Source organism: Stegostoma tigrinum, chromosome 3 (assembly GCF_030684315.1).
Source record: "Stegostoma tigrinum isolate sSteTig4 chromosome 3, sSteTig4.hap1, whole genome shotgun sequence".
NCBI lineage: Eukaryota > Metazoa > Chordata > Chondrichthyes > Orectolobiformes > Stegostomatidae > Stegostoma > Stegostoma tigrinum.
The window spans coordinates 136,393,215-136,408,954 of NC_081356.1; positions in this window are offsets into that span (position 1 = coordinate 136,393,215).

A 15,740-nucleotide genomic window follows, 5' to 3' on the forward strand; every position below is an offset into this window, starting at 1 on the left:
CAACGGTTAGCACTGCAGCCCCACAGCACCAGGGACCTGGGTTTGATTCCAGCCTCAGGCGACTGTCTGTGCGGAGTTTGCACATTCTCCCCATATCTGCGTGGATTTCCTCTGGGTGCTCCGGTTCCCTCCCACAGTCTAAAGATGTACAGGTTAGATGGATTGGCTATGCTGAATTGCCTGTGGTGTTCAGGGGTGTGGAGATTAGGGGTGATGTCTGGGGGGGATGTTGTGTGGGCTTGTTCGGCTGAAGGGCCAGTTTCCACACTGTTGGGATTCTAAGTACATTGCTGTGGGTCTGGAGTCACATGTAGGCCAGACCAGGTAAGGATGGCAGTTTCCTTCCCTAAAGGACATTAATGGACCAGATGTCGATTAGTCTGGCAATTGACAATGGATTCATGGTCATCATTCAATTCTTAATTCCAGATGTTTTATTGATTTCAAATTCCAACATCTGCCAAGGCGTGATTTGAGCCCAAGTTCCCAGAATGTTACCCTACCTTCCCCTGGACCATGACTCCACTATGACACATCAGGCCACTGTATCCACTATGGTTACTGATCTCATTTCATCCGGTGATCTCCCCTCCTCTGCTCCCAAGCTGATAGTCCCCCCACCCTGCACAGCTCACTTCTACCTCCTGCCAAAAATTCACAAACAGGACTGCCCTGACAGACCCAGTGTTTCAGCCTGCTCCTGCCCCACAGAGCTCATCTCTTCCTACCATGACTCAGTCTTCTCCCTCTGGGCCAATCTCTACCCATGTACACCCATGATTCACCTGCACCTTCTGCAGCTTTGAAAACTTTCAATTTGCCACCTCCTCTTTACCATGGACGCGCGATCCCTTTACACGTCCAATACCACCAGGAGGCTCTTAGGGCTCTCTTTTCTTCCTGGAGCAAAGACCTGAACCATCCCCACCCATCACCACCCTCGTTTGCTTGGCCGAGCTTGTCCTCACCCTCAACAGCTTCTCTTTAACGTTGTCTCATTTTCTTCAGGGAAGAGGGGTTGCCATGGGTAACCACATGGGCCCTAGTTCTGCCTGTCTCTTCGTGGGGTATGTGGAACATTCCTTGTTCCAGTCCTTTTCCGGCCCCCACCCACAACTCTTTCTCCAATACATCAAAGGTATCATTGGTGCTGCTTCCCTCTCTTGCCTGGAATTGGAAAACTTCATTAATTTCGCCTCCAATTTCCATCCTGCCCTCACTTTCACCTTGTCTATCTCTGACACCTCCCTTCCCTTCCTCGACGTTTCTGTTTCCATTTCTGGGGATAGACTGGCCATTAATATCCAAGACAAACCCATTGATTCCCAAAGCTACCTGGACTATGCGTCCTCACATCCTACTTCCTGTAAGGACTCCATCCCATTCTCTCAGTTCCACTGTCTCCGTCATATATGTTCAGATGAGGCCAACTTTGACAAAGTGAGCCTCCGAAATGTCCACCTTCTTCCTCAACCAAGGATTCCCCAGCTCTGTTGTTGACAGGGCCCTCAAACAGACCCGACCCTTCTCCCGCACTTCCACCCTCACACCTTCACTTCCCTCCGCAACAGTGTTAGGGTTCCCCTTATCCTTACCTACCATCCCACCAGCATCCACATCCCGAAGATCATCGGACACCACTTCTGCCACCTCCAGCAAGATGCCACCACCAGACACATATTCCCCTCCCATTCTTTGTCCACCTTCCGCAGGGATCATTCTCTCCAGGACACGCCGGTCCACACTTCCTTCACTCCCAACACCTCCCCCCAGCCCCACGGCACTTTCCCCTGTAACTGGCGAACCTGCCCATTTACCTCCTCCCTCCCCAGTATCCAAGGGCCCAAACATACCTTCCAGGTGAAGCAACACTTCACCCGCATTTCCCAAAATCTAGACCACTGCTTTCGCTGCTCACAGTGTGGTCTCCTCTACACTGAGGAAACAAAGTGTAGACTTGCCAACCGTTTTGTAGAACATCTACATTCTGCTCACAACAAAGACCCTGAGCTACCTGTTGCCTGCCACTTCAATACACCACCCTGCTCCCTGGCTAACATCTCTGTCTCTGGCTTGCTGCAGTGTTCCAGTGAAGTTCAACACATGCTGAAAGAACAGTGGTGTGAAGCTGGATGAACACAGCAGGCCAAACAGCATCAGAGGAGCAGGAAAGTTGCCGTTTTGGGTCGAGACCCTTCTTAGGTCCTCTGATGCTGCTTGGCCGACTATGTTCATCCAGCTTCACACTGTGTTATCTCAGATTCTCCAGCATCGGCAGTTCCTACTATCTCTGGAGGAACAACACTTCATTTTCTGCTTGGGGATCCTGCAGCCCTCCAGACTCAATATTGAGTTCAATAATTTTAGGGCCTACACTGTCCCATGTCCCAGCACCCCCAGCCCACACACCAGGCCTTATTACAACACAGCCTGCCACTACACACCCCCCTGTTGTTAGTCACTAACAGCCTCCATTAACAACTATTCACCCTCCCAGCCTGGTCGTTACCAACTCCTTTGTCTGTTCCACTGTCTTTCTCTCTATCTCTATGCTCTGTCCTATCATTTACTCTCTATTCCACCCCCCTCCCTAATTTCTGCATATAAACTGACGTTTTCCCAGCCACCATCAGTTCTGAGGAATGGTCGCTGGACCCGAAACATTAATTCTCTTCTTATCCTTCACAGATGCTGCCAGGCCTGCTGATGAGCATTTCCAGCAACTTTGTTTTTGTTCCCAGAACATTATCTGGGTTTCTGGACGAACGGCCCAGCAATATTACCATGAGTTGTGGAAGCAAGGTCATTGGGGACATTTAAGAGACTGCTGGACATGCATATGGTCACAGAAATTTGAGGGTGCATACATGAGGATCAATGGTCGGCACAACATTGTGGGCTGAAGGGCCTGTTCTGTGCTGGACTGTTCTATGTTCTATGTTCTATGTTCTATGTTCTATGTTCTATGTTCTATGAGGCCGCCGCCTCAGATGACCAACATCCTTTTGAAAGAGCTCCTTAGATGGAGGAAAGTGTGGTACAGAACCAGAATTATAGAGACAATGACACCTTTTGGGGGTCCGGCAACTGAAGGCACAACCACAAATGATGAAACAATTAAAATTGTGAAGATAAGTACTGGGCCTCCTCCACCACACACAACGCCGGGGCCCCCCAGGGGAGCACCTTCAGTTCCCTACTCTGTACACCTTGCTGTACACCTGCAGCGGTGTTGACAAATTCTTAACAAATGCAATCTACAAGTTTGCTGACACCACCGAAGTGGGACAGATATCTAACAATGACAGTCAGAACACAAAAGGGAGATAGAGGGCTAGTTGATCTGTCTCTCAATGTCAGCAAAACTCAACAACTGATCATTGACTTCAGAAAGAGAGGAGGAGAATACACCCCCAACTACATCAACGGAACTGAATTTGAGAGGGTGGAGAGTGTTGAGTTCCTCGGAGTGACGATAACTGACAATCTGTCCCCGATTTCCCACGTGGATGTGATAGTCAGGAAGGTACAACAACACCTCTCCTTCCTCAGGCAGCTCAGGAAATTTGCCAAGTCCATAAGGACCCTCACCACCTTCTACAGATGCCCCGTTGAAAACATACTGTCTGGGTGTATAACGGCCTGGAACGGCAACCGCTCTGCCCAGGAGCGTGAGAAACTACAGAAGATGGTGTACACAGCCCGGACCATCACAGGAGCCAACCTTCCATCCATGGGCTCCATTTACATGGCTCACTGCCACAGAAAGGCGGCCAACGTTATCAAAGACCCATCGCACCCCGGTAATGATCTCCCACAGCCTCTTCCATCAGGCTGAAGGCACAGAATCCTGAACAGACACACCAGCAGGTTCAGGAACAGTCTCTTCCCGGCTGATATCAGACTGACGGATGGTCTCTGTAGCCTCAAATGATGCTGATTTTACAAATGTTGATCTCACCTAGTGCTGCCCTGTGCAACTAACCTGCCTGCCTCAATTGAGGTGTTTTTCATAGGTACATCCTTTGCTTACTATCATCTGCGTGTACTCCTCGTAAATAAAGCCTTTCATTGTATTTCGGTACGCGTAACGCTAAAATCAATCAATCAGGACACAAGTGGCCAGAATTAAAGGAATGCAGATATCTCAGAGGGCTGTGGGACTTGGCAAGATTCCAGAGATACAAAGGAGCAATGTGATCCAGGGGATTGGAATAAAGGATGCTTATTTTAAAATCAAAACATTTCTTGACAAGGAAGGTGAGTGAATCAGCATTGAAAGGGAAACAGGACTCATTGCATTTCAAGTAAGAGGCAGCAGAATTATAGAGTTGAATCTGGGATGCCAGGAATATGTTGAAACAGTCACATTCAGACATAAATCAGCAGCACATGGGCAGAGACACGGCGAGTCTAAACTCTGTCACAGAGGTGAAATTGGATGTCTTAGAGATGCACAAATATGAAGCTGGAAGCTCTTCTCAGGACCAAATGTGGGACCAAGTTTGTGAACAGACTGGTTTATGTTCAGACTCTTTCTGGGGAGAAGGGTGGAAACAGTTACATAGAACATAGAACATAGAACATGGAACAGTACAGCACAGAACAGGCCCTTCAGCCCACAATGTTGTGCTGACCATTGATCCTCATGTATGCACCCTCAAATTTCTGTGACCAAATGCATGTGCAGCAGTCTCTTAAATGTCCCTAATGACCTTGCTTCCACAACTGCTGCTGGCAATGCATTCCATGCTCTCACAACTCTCTGTGTAAAGAACCCGCCTCTGACATCCCCTCTATACTTTCCTCAAACCAGCTTAAAACTATGACCCCTCGTGTTAGCCATTTCTGCCCTGGGACATAGTCTCTGGCTATCAACTCTATTTATGCCTCTCATTATCTTGTATACCTCAATTAGGTCCCCTCTCCTCATCCTTTTCTCCAATTTTAGGGCCTACACTGTCCCATGTCCCAGCAACCCCAGCCCACACACCAGGCCTTATTACGACATAGCCTGCCACTACACACCCCCCTGTTGTTAGTCACTAACAGCCTCCATTAACAACTATTCACCCTCCCAGCATCCAACGAAAAAAGTCCGAGCTCAGTCAACCTCTCTTCATAAAATAAGCCCTCCAGTCCAGGCAGCATCCTGGTAAACCTCCTCTGACCTGTCTCCAAAGCATCCACATCTTTCCTATAATAGGGCGACCAGAACTGGACGCAGTATTCCAAATGCGGTCTAACCAAAGTTTTATACAGCGGCAACAAGATCACACGACTCTTAAACTCAATCCCCCTGCTAATGAAAGCCAAAACACCATATGCTTTCTTAACAACCCTGTCCACTTGGGTGGCCATTTTAAGGGATCTATGTATCTGCACACCAAGATCCCTCTGTTCCTCCACCATGCTAAGAATCCTATCCTTAATCCTGTACTCAGCTTTCAAATTCGACCTTCCAAAATGCATTACTTCGCATTTATCCAGGTTGAACTCCATCTGCCACCTCTCAGCCCATCTCTGCATCCTGTCAATGTCCCGCTGCAGCCTACAACAGCCCTCTATACTGTCAACGACACCTCCAACCTTTGTGTCGTCTGCAAACTTGCTGACCCATCCTTCAATCCCCTCATCCAAGTCATTAATAAAAATTACAAACAGTAGAGGCCCAAGGACAGAGCCCTGTGGAACCCCACTCACCACTGACTTCCAGACAGAATATTTTCCTTCTACTACCACTCGCTGTCTTCTGTTGGCCAGCCAATTCTGTATCCAGACAGCTAAGTTCCCCTGTATCCCATTCCTCCTGACCTTCTGAATGAGCCTTCCATGGGGAACCTTATCAAATGCCTTGCTGAAGTCCATATACACCACATCCACAGCTCGACCCTCATCAACTTTTCTAGTCACATCCTCAAAGAAGTCGATAAGGTTTGTGAGGCATGACCTGCCCCTCACAAAGCCGTGTTGACTGCATTTAATCAAGCCATGCTCTTCCAGATGGTCATAAATCCTATCCCTCAGAATCCTTTCTAACACCTTGCAGACGACAGACGTGAGACTTACTGGTCTGTAATTGCTGGGGATTTCCTTTCTTGAAGAGAGGAATTACATTTGCCTCTCTCCAGTCCTCAGGTACGACTCCAGTGGAGAGCGAGGATGCAAAGATCTTCACAAGTGGCAAAGTAATTGCATTTCTTGCTTCCCAAAGCAGCCGAGGACAAATCTGGTCCGGGCCTGGCGACTTGTCAATCTTAATGTTTGACAAAATTTTCAGCACATCAGCTTCCTCTATCTCTATCCATTCCAGCATGCACACCTACTCTTCAAAGGTTTCATTCACTACAAAGTTCGTTTCTTTCGTAAAGACAGAAGCAAAAAACTCATTTAGGGCTTCCCCTACCTCCTCAGACTCCACACACAGGTTCCCTATGCTATCCCTGATTAGCCCTACTCGTTCTTTGACCATTCTCTTATTCCTCACAAGTGTAAAATGCCTTTGTGTTCTCTCTAATCCGTTCTGCCAAGCCTTTCTCGTGCCACCTCCTGGTTCTCCTCAGACCATTTTTGAGCTCCTTCCTCGCCTGCCTGTAATCCTCTACAGCTGAGCTTGACCCTAGCTTCCTCCACCTTATGTAAGCTACCTTCTTCCTTTTGACGAGAAACTCCACCGCTCTTGTCATCCAAGGTTCCTTTATCTTACCCCTTCTTGCCTGTCTCAGAGGGACATATTTACTCATCACTCCCAACAACTGTTCCTTAAACAGTCTCCACATGTCTATAGTTCCCTTACCATGGAACAATTGCTCCCAGTCCATGCTTCCTAACTCATGTCTAATCGCGTCATAGTTTCCTCTTCCCCAATTAAATATCCTCCCATTCTGCCTAATCCTCTCCTTCTCCATAGCTATGTAGAATGAGAGAGTGTTATGGTCACTATCACCAAAATGCTTTCCCACCACAAGATCTGAGACCTGCCCCGGCTCGTTTCCGAGCACCAAGTCTAGAATGGCCTCTCCCCTCGTTGGCCTGTCAACGTACTGAGTTAGGAAACCCTCCTGACACACCTTACAAAAACAGCTCCATTCAAATCTTCTGCTCGAAGGAGGTTCCAATCAATATTGGGAAAGTTAAAGTCACCCATTACAACAACCCTACTGCGTGCACACTTTTCCAAAATCTGTCGACCGATGCTTTCTTCAATCTCCCTGCTGCTATTGGGGGGCCTGTAGTAAACCCCTAACGAGGTGACTACTCCCTTGCTGTTCCTAATTTCCACCCACACTGACTCAGTAGGCAGATCTTCCTCGACAAAGGAAGCTTCTGTAGCTGTGGTACCCTCTCTGATTAGTAGTGCTACACCCCCTCCTCTTTCTCCCCCCTCCCTATTCTTTTTAAATGTTCTAAACCCTGGAACATCCAGCAACCATTCCTGCCCCTGAGAAACCCATGTCTCTGTTATGGCCACAACATCATAGCACCAGGTACTGATCCATGCTCTAAGTTCATCACTTTTATTCCTGATACTCCTTGCATTAAAGCAAACACACTTTAACTGATCCCTTGGTCCCTTCCCAGGAAAATCCTTCCCACTAGCTGGTCTACCTCTTGCTACTGCCTCACCTGCATCAACGCTCACCTCTGGTATACAGCTCAGGTTCCCACCCCCCTGCCATACTAGTTTAAACCCTCTCGAACTACTCGAGCAAACCTTCCACCCAGAACATTGGTCCCCTTCCAGTTCAGATGCAACCCGCCCTTCTTGTACAGGTCCCACCTTCCCCAAAAGTGAAGCACCAAAATAATAATTTCAGACTTTCCAAATATTTTTGCACAGTCAGAACATGTAATATAGGTGGATGTCCAATGTGTGTGTGTTCGTTCTCTGAAGAAACCATTCTCTTCCTTTTTAAAGCTACAACTAAAGGGACGCATACAGTAAGTCAAAGGGATACCCAGAATTTTTACCAAGATCAATATAGGGCACAAACCACCTCATAAAAACCAATGGGCAGGAGTATTGCAGAAATTTAGTCTTTCTACATCATGACACTTGAAGTGACTTGTTTTGGTCGGAGGAATGCAGACAGTAAATACAAATGAAAGGGCATGCTCGAAGGGGGATTTGGGAGTATATGTGAATAACTCACGGAAAACAGCAGGACAGATTGAAAGCAGGGTCAATAAGGTATCCTGGGACTACCATCAGGAGTAAAGTTTTTTATGAAGTAAGTTATCTAAAATTATATCAAATATTTGTTCAGCCTCAACAGGAGAATTGCATTCAGTTTTGTACAAAGCATGTTCGGAAAAGTTTGTTGACTTGCTTGCCGAGCTGGCTTGTTTTTGTTCAGACATTCCATCAGCATGTTATATGTCACCATCAGTAGAGTCTCCGATGAAGCGATGTTATTCTACCCCTCTTGGAATTTATACTGTCCGGTCCGTTACGGTGAGTACTCTCATTTCCGGTTTTGATATGTATGGGTTTGTAAATAGGGTCCAATTCTACATGTTTGTTGATTGCATTACGGGTGGAGAACCATGCCTCTGGGGAATTCCTGTGCGTGTCTATGTTTGGCCTGGGCTGCTAATGGTTATTTTGTCCCAGTTAAACTGATGGCCTTGTCTGAATATACTGATATTCAGGAGAGTTTATCGTGCCATTTTACTGCTAGCTGATGTTCATGTATTCTGACGGCTAGCTTCCTTCCTGTCTGTCCAATGTGATATTTGTGGAAGTCATCGCATGGTATGTTGTAAACCATGTTGGTTCTGCATGTTGTGGGAATGGGGTCTTTAATCCTGCTGAGTGTTTGTCATAGAGTGGCTGTGGGCTTGTGGGCCACCGTGATTCCTAATGGTCTTAGAGTCTTCCTGTCAGTTCCGATACGTTCCTGATGTAGGGAAGTGTGGTCAGTGTGTTAGGGCTTACTGTGTCCTCTTGTTGACTATTTAGTAAGCACTTGCGAGGAGTTCCAAACCTCAGTGTACAGCGAAGCAACCCACACTAACCAAATCCTCAACTTCCAGAGCAAACATACCAATGTCCACAAACAAAGCTACATGAGGACACTATTCAAACAGACCACCGCTCACTGCAGCACTCTGAAACTACATGGGAAAGAGGAAGAGCACCAGTACAAAATCTTTGCTACAAACTCTTATTCCCGCAACTTCATCCACAGATGCCTACACAGTAAGTCCTAACACACTGACCACACTTCCCTACATCAGGAACATATTGGAACTGACAACAAGACTCCTAAGACCGTTAGTGATCACGGTGTTCTCTCTTTTATTTCGCTTCTATTTTATTTTACTTACCCCTTGGTAAAGAATTCACTCACAGCGATGACATCAGCAGTGGCAAGTAGGCCCAGCAGCGCATACTTGAGTGGGCCCAACAGTGCAGAATCGTGGCAACAGCATCAGAAGTGAGTTTGGGTACCTGGACACATCTGTGTCGATAACCCAGGCTACAAATCTTCTTGAAACTTCAAACCAAATCATATTGAAGAGCATCGCACCTGGACCCACCCCACCCCACCACCATAACTCTGGACAAGGTTAAGCCTCTTAACCTACACATGCCCAAATGCAATGGGCAATTTTCTTTCACCACGGCCAATTCACCCTAACCTGCACATCTTTGAACAGTGGGAGGAGACTGGAGCACCCAGAGGAAACCCACAAAGACACAGGGAGAATGTGCAAACTCCACGCCCAAGTCTGAAATTGAACCCAGGTCCCAGGCACAATGAGAGATCATGGGAACTGCAGATGCTGGAGAATTCGAGATTCTCTTTTTCTGATGAAGGGTCTTGGCCTGAAACGTCAGCTTTTGTGCTCCTGAGATGCTGCTTGGCCTGCTGTGTTCATCCAGCCCCACACTCTGTTCCCCAGACAGCAGTGCTAACAAAGGCATTAAAAAGCATCAAAAAGATTTACAAGAAAGTTTCCAACAATACACTTCAATTACAAGGATAGTTTGGACGGGTTGGGAGTGTTTACCTTGGAGACATTGAGAGGAGATTTGATTGAGCTGTTCAAATTCATGAAGATATGCACATGGAATAGCTGAGGAGGAGCTCTTTCCATCGACGAAGGATTGAGAACCAGATTGGATAGATTTAAAATAATTGGCAAACAAAGCAAGTGATGAGAAAAGGGAATCACAGACCAAATGGCTAAGATCTAAAACTTACCATCTGCAAATGTGGGGGAGGCAGGGTCACTCGAGGGGTTGGGGTCTGGAATGGACTGTCTGAGAGTGTGGGGGAGGGAGGTTCACTCGAGGGGTTGGGGTCTGGATTGTACTGTCTGAGAGTGTGGGAGGGCAGGTTCACTCGAGGGGCTAGGGTCTGGGATGTACTGTCTGAGATTGTGGGGGAGACTTGAGGATTTGAAGATTTTAGAATGATTTGAACCATTATCTGGAAAGAAGCCATTTGTAGGACAATGTGAAAGTGGTGAAGGGATAGGTACTTTTCCCATCAGAGGGCCAACTCAGACATGATGGTTTGAATAGCCCCAATCTGTGCTGTAATCATTCTCTCTGTATGTTGGGGCTGAGAGCCGTATCCCAAGGTGAAGCTGTCATCATGTTAAAGAGTCACCCTGGGCTGGGGTAGTTAGAGATGGAGACCTGCAGGGACAATGGGTCATAGAGTCATAATGTCATGGAATTTTACAGCATGCAAACTCACCCTTTGGTCCAACTTGTCCATGCTGACCAGCTATCCTAAAGTGATCCAGTTTCATTTGGCCCATACACCTCCAAATCCTTCCTGTTCATGTCCCCATCCAGATACCTTTTAAATGTTGTAACTGTACCAGCCCCCACCACTTCCTCTGGCAGCTCATTCCATACACACACCACCCTCTGTGTGAAAAAGTTACCCCTCAGGTCCCATTTAAATCTTTCCCCTCTCACCGTAAACCTATGCCCCTCTAGTTTTGGACTCCCCCCCAACCCCGGGGAAAAGACCTTGATTATTCACCCTATCTACACCCCTCATGATTTTTATAAACCTCTATAATGTCACCCTCAGCCTCTGACGCTCCAGGGAAAATAGCCCCAGCCTATTCAGCCTCTCCCTGTAGCTCAAACCCTCTGACCCTGGCAACATTGTTGTGAATCTTTTCTGAACCCTTTCAAGTTTCACAACATCCTTCCTATAGCAGGGAGACCAGAATTGCATGCGGTATTCCACTTGTGACCCTAACCAATGTTCTGTCCAGCTGCAAGATGAACCCCCCCCGACTCCAATACTCAATGCACTGACCAATAAAGACAAAGGCCCAAGCCTACAATGTTTAATACCCCTGCTTGTGGGGCTCTACACTGCACCAAGTAAAGCAGTTTTACATTGCCTTGTGCTTGCAGTCTCAGGCAATCTTTAAAGACCATTGGAGAAATAGACCCGATAGAAACGTGTGTCGCTAGTGTATAGTGTTAGTACATAGGGAATGTCGGACGAATCAGTATAAGATCAGTATTTACCTTCACAGCTGCTGTGTCTTGTTGAAGCCTCTCTTTTGCCCACAAGAAACTGCTTTGAGCTCAAACCTCAATTGAACCAGATAAAAATAACCAGAAAATCATTCACTTCAGAAGGAACAAGATCTCACTGTGGAGTAAACCTAATGCATCATGTATGGACCCTCCTTGAACCTGCCATTTGATCCCAACAAGTTCTGATTCTGAAATCCGAATTTCCAGCATCCGAAGTGCTTTTCCTAGCCCTTTGGAAAGTAGATGTCTTTAAATTACTCAAAGTCAGCATCAGCAGTTCCTACCATTTCATTTAAATTTTCCATTTTGTTTGCACAGATTCAGAGAGAGAGAGCCGGTGCATGATATGCTACATGCTAATTTCCAGTACTGATAATCAACTGAGTGCAGCAGAATGTGAAACAGATAATCAGAGATACTCACACACTGAACTCCATAATGGGAGGCAAGTTACAATAACTAAGAACAGGCCAGTGGAGCATGATGATGGCACTGGGATTCAGGCCACAATAGTTGGTGCTGGACATTGTGTTTGGGATGATAACTAAAACTGACATCAAAAAAAAACACCACAAAGTTATTCTGAATATTTACTCACAGCAGTGCAATGTGGTTGTTGGTTCTGGTGAAGTGTTGGCCGTCAGCAAATGTCAAAAATTAGCTGAGCAGCCGGCTCCGAGAAAGTGTTAAATCAGTGCGAAGGGCAAAAGAAATAAAAGTCTGCAGAGAAGTGTTTTAGTGTGCTTGGTAAACAATGTTTCATACTGACCTGTATAATCGCCAATCCATCCATCAATGCATGATCCCTCCTTTATTGTCATGGTCATCCTTCAGTAAGAGTGTCATCCTGTTGCTAACCACATGTGATTGTTAACGTTTAGGCATCTTATATTTCAATGCATCTCATGCACGATTAGTTTGTGTTTGCACTGAAGTCAGGTCAACAATTTGTAAATTTGCACCTTTTTTCCCTGGGTCCTGATATTTAAATACCTTCACTGATTCACTGAGATCCTTAATTAAATGCTCTAATTTAGGCAGAAGGAAGAGCTGTTTTCTATTTTCTGTTTTGATTTCCAGGGGGTTTCCCGTTGAAGTGAAGTCATTAAGTCTGCTTGGGTGGTGGAGACTGTTAGGAATGAGGGAATTTAAGTTATATATTGTGTAACTTGCTCACGCAAAATTGAGACAAGCCAGGAAAATTCCTAAACCATTTCCACTCATCAGATTCTGAATTTTTATCGATAAATTCAAAATAGATCATTCATTCATTTATTTTTAAATGCTGACTGTCTAAAATAATATCGGTACTTTGTGTTGGTTTCTAATCCTTGGTTTCAAAACCAAAACCAAACATCAAGAAACTGTTTTCATGAGACAACTACATCATATTTGTGATAATGGGAACTGCAGATGCTGGAGAATCCCAGATAACAAGGTGTGGGGCTGGATGAACACAGCAGGCCAAGCAGCACCTCAGGAGCACAAAAGCTGACGTTTCGGGCCTAGACCCTTCATCAGAGACCCTTCATCACTATCCACCCTGTCTAATCCTCTGATCATCTTGTATGTCTCTATTAAGCCACCTCTTAACCTTCTTCTCTCAAACGCAAACAGCCTCAAGTCCCTCAGCCTTTCCTGATAAGACCTTCCCTCCATACCAGGTAACATCCTGGTAAATCTCCTCTCTGATGAAGGGTCCAGGCCCGAAACATCAGCTTTTGTGCTCCTGAGATGCTGCTTGGCCTGCTGTGTTCACCCAGCCCCACACTTTGTTATCTTACATCATATTTGTTCTGTTTTTAGGTTTCCCTGTTTTTGTTTTGTAAAATGTTTAGAGTTAGAACATAGAACATTACAGCGCAGTACAGGCTCTTCGGCCCTCGATGTTGCATCGACCGTGAAACCAATCTGAAGCCCGTCTAACCTACACTATTCCATTATCATCCATATGCTTATCCAATGACCATTTAAATGCTCTTAAACTTGGCGAGTCTACTACTGTTGCAGGCAGGGCATTCCACACCCTTACTACTCTGAGTAAAGAACCCACCTCTGACATCTGTCGTATATCTATCACCCCTCAATTTAAAGCTATGTCCCCTTGTGCTAGCCATCACCATCCGAGGAAAAAGGCTCTCACTATCCACCCTGTCTAATCCTCTGATTATCTTGTATGTCTCTATTAAGTCACCTCTTAACCTTCTTCTCTCTAATGCAAACAGCCTCAAGTCCCTCAGCCTTTCCTCATAAGACCTTCCCTCCATACCAGGCAACATCCTAGTAAATCTCCTCTGCACCCTTTCCAATGCTTCCACATCCTTCTTATAATGCAGTGACCAGAACTGTACGCAATACTCCAAGTGCGGCCACACCAGAGTTTTGTACAGCTGCAACATGACCTCATGGCTCTGAAACTCAATCCCTCTTCCAATAAAACCTAACACACCGTAAGCCTTCTTAATAACCCTATCAACCTGGGTGGCAACTTTCAGAGATCTATGTACATGAGCACCTAGATCCCTCTGCTCTTCCACACTACCAAGAATCTTACCACTAGCCCAGTACTCTGTATTCCTGTTACTCCTTCCAAAGTGAATCATCGCATATTTTTCTGCATTAAACTCCATTTGCCACCTCTTAACCCAGCTCTGCAGCTTATCTATGTCCCTCTGTAACCTGCAACATCCTTCCGCACTATCCACAAATCTACCAACTTTAGTGTCATCCGCAAATTTATTAACCCATCCTTCTACACCCTCATCCAGGTCATGTATAAAAGTGACAAACAGCAGTGGACCCAACACCGACCCTTGCGGTACACCACTAGTAACTGGTCTCCAGGATGAACATTTCCCATCAACTACCACCCTCTGTCTTCTTTCAGCTGACCAATTTCTGATCCAAACCACTAAATCACCCTCAATCCCATGACTCCATATTTTATGCAATAGCCTACCATGGGGAACCTTATCAAATGCTTTACTGAAATCCATATACACCACATCAACCGGTTTACTCTCATCTACCCGTTTGGTCACTTTCTCAAAGAACTCAATAAGGTTTGTGAGGCATGACCTTCCCTTCACAAAACCGTGTTGATTATCCCTAATCAAATTATTCCTTTCTAGATGATTATAAATCCTATCTCTTATAATCCTTTCCAACACTTCACCCACAACCAAAGTAAGGCTCACTGGTCTATAATTACCAAGGTCGTCTCTACTCCCCTTCAAGAACAAGGGAACAACATTTGCCATCCTTCAGTCTTCTGGCACTATTCCTGAACATAATGACAACATCAAGATCAAAGCCAAAGGCTCTGCAATCTCCTCCCTAGCTTCTCAAAGAATCCTAGGATAAATCCCATCCAGCCCAGGGGACTTATCTGTTTTCACATTTTCCAGAATTGCTAACACCTCAATCCCATGTAGTATAATAGCCCTTATCTCTGTATTCTCCTCGACAACGTTGTCTTTTTCCTGTGTGAATACTGACGAAAAATATTCATTCAGTGCCTCTCCTATCTCCTCGGACTCCACACACAACTTCCCACTCCTGTCCTTGACTGGCCCTAATCTTACTCTTGTTTCTGTTTGCTTTCTGCAGCTGGAATAAGTAACCATTTTTATATCTGAGCTTAGCAATTATGTTCAATTATGTGTCAAAATTTCAAGATTTATGTTTGGTTTAGCTTGGTTCTTTCAATTCTATGGTAGTATGTAGAAAGCCCATTTGTTAGGGCCCTTGTAGCTCAGTGACGAAGTGCTTGATCAGCTGTGGTATCTAACTGAGGTTTGACTGAAATGGTTTCATATTCAGCCCATAATGTGGGCTGACTGATCGGATTTGAACTCGGACTATGTTGGAAGCATGACAATAAGGCACTTTGCAAATGATTAAAAGAAGGACGAGTGGCAACCAGGCTTGGTGCTGTTTGTAACCATGTTTGACTGTTAGAGGAGGACTACCTTTTCATGGTGGTGGCACTGGAACAGTGGATACTGGTTGGTATCCTGAGCCCATCCACTCCAGGTTGGCGATATTGTTTTCTCGCTCTCCTTTACATCCTACTTCATTTCCTTTTTCCTTTCTTTCTTCACTTTTGAGGCTGGAGTGGTGTCCGCAGCATGGATCGGGACTCCTGGCGGTGTAGGCCCAGAGCAGGGACTCCTGGCAGTGTAGGCCCAGAGCAGGGACTCCTGGCAGTGGTAGGCCC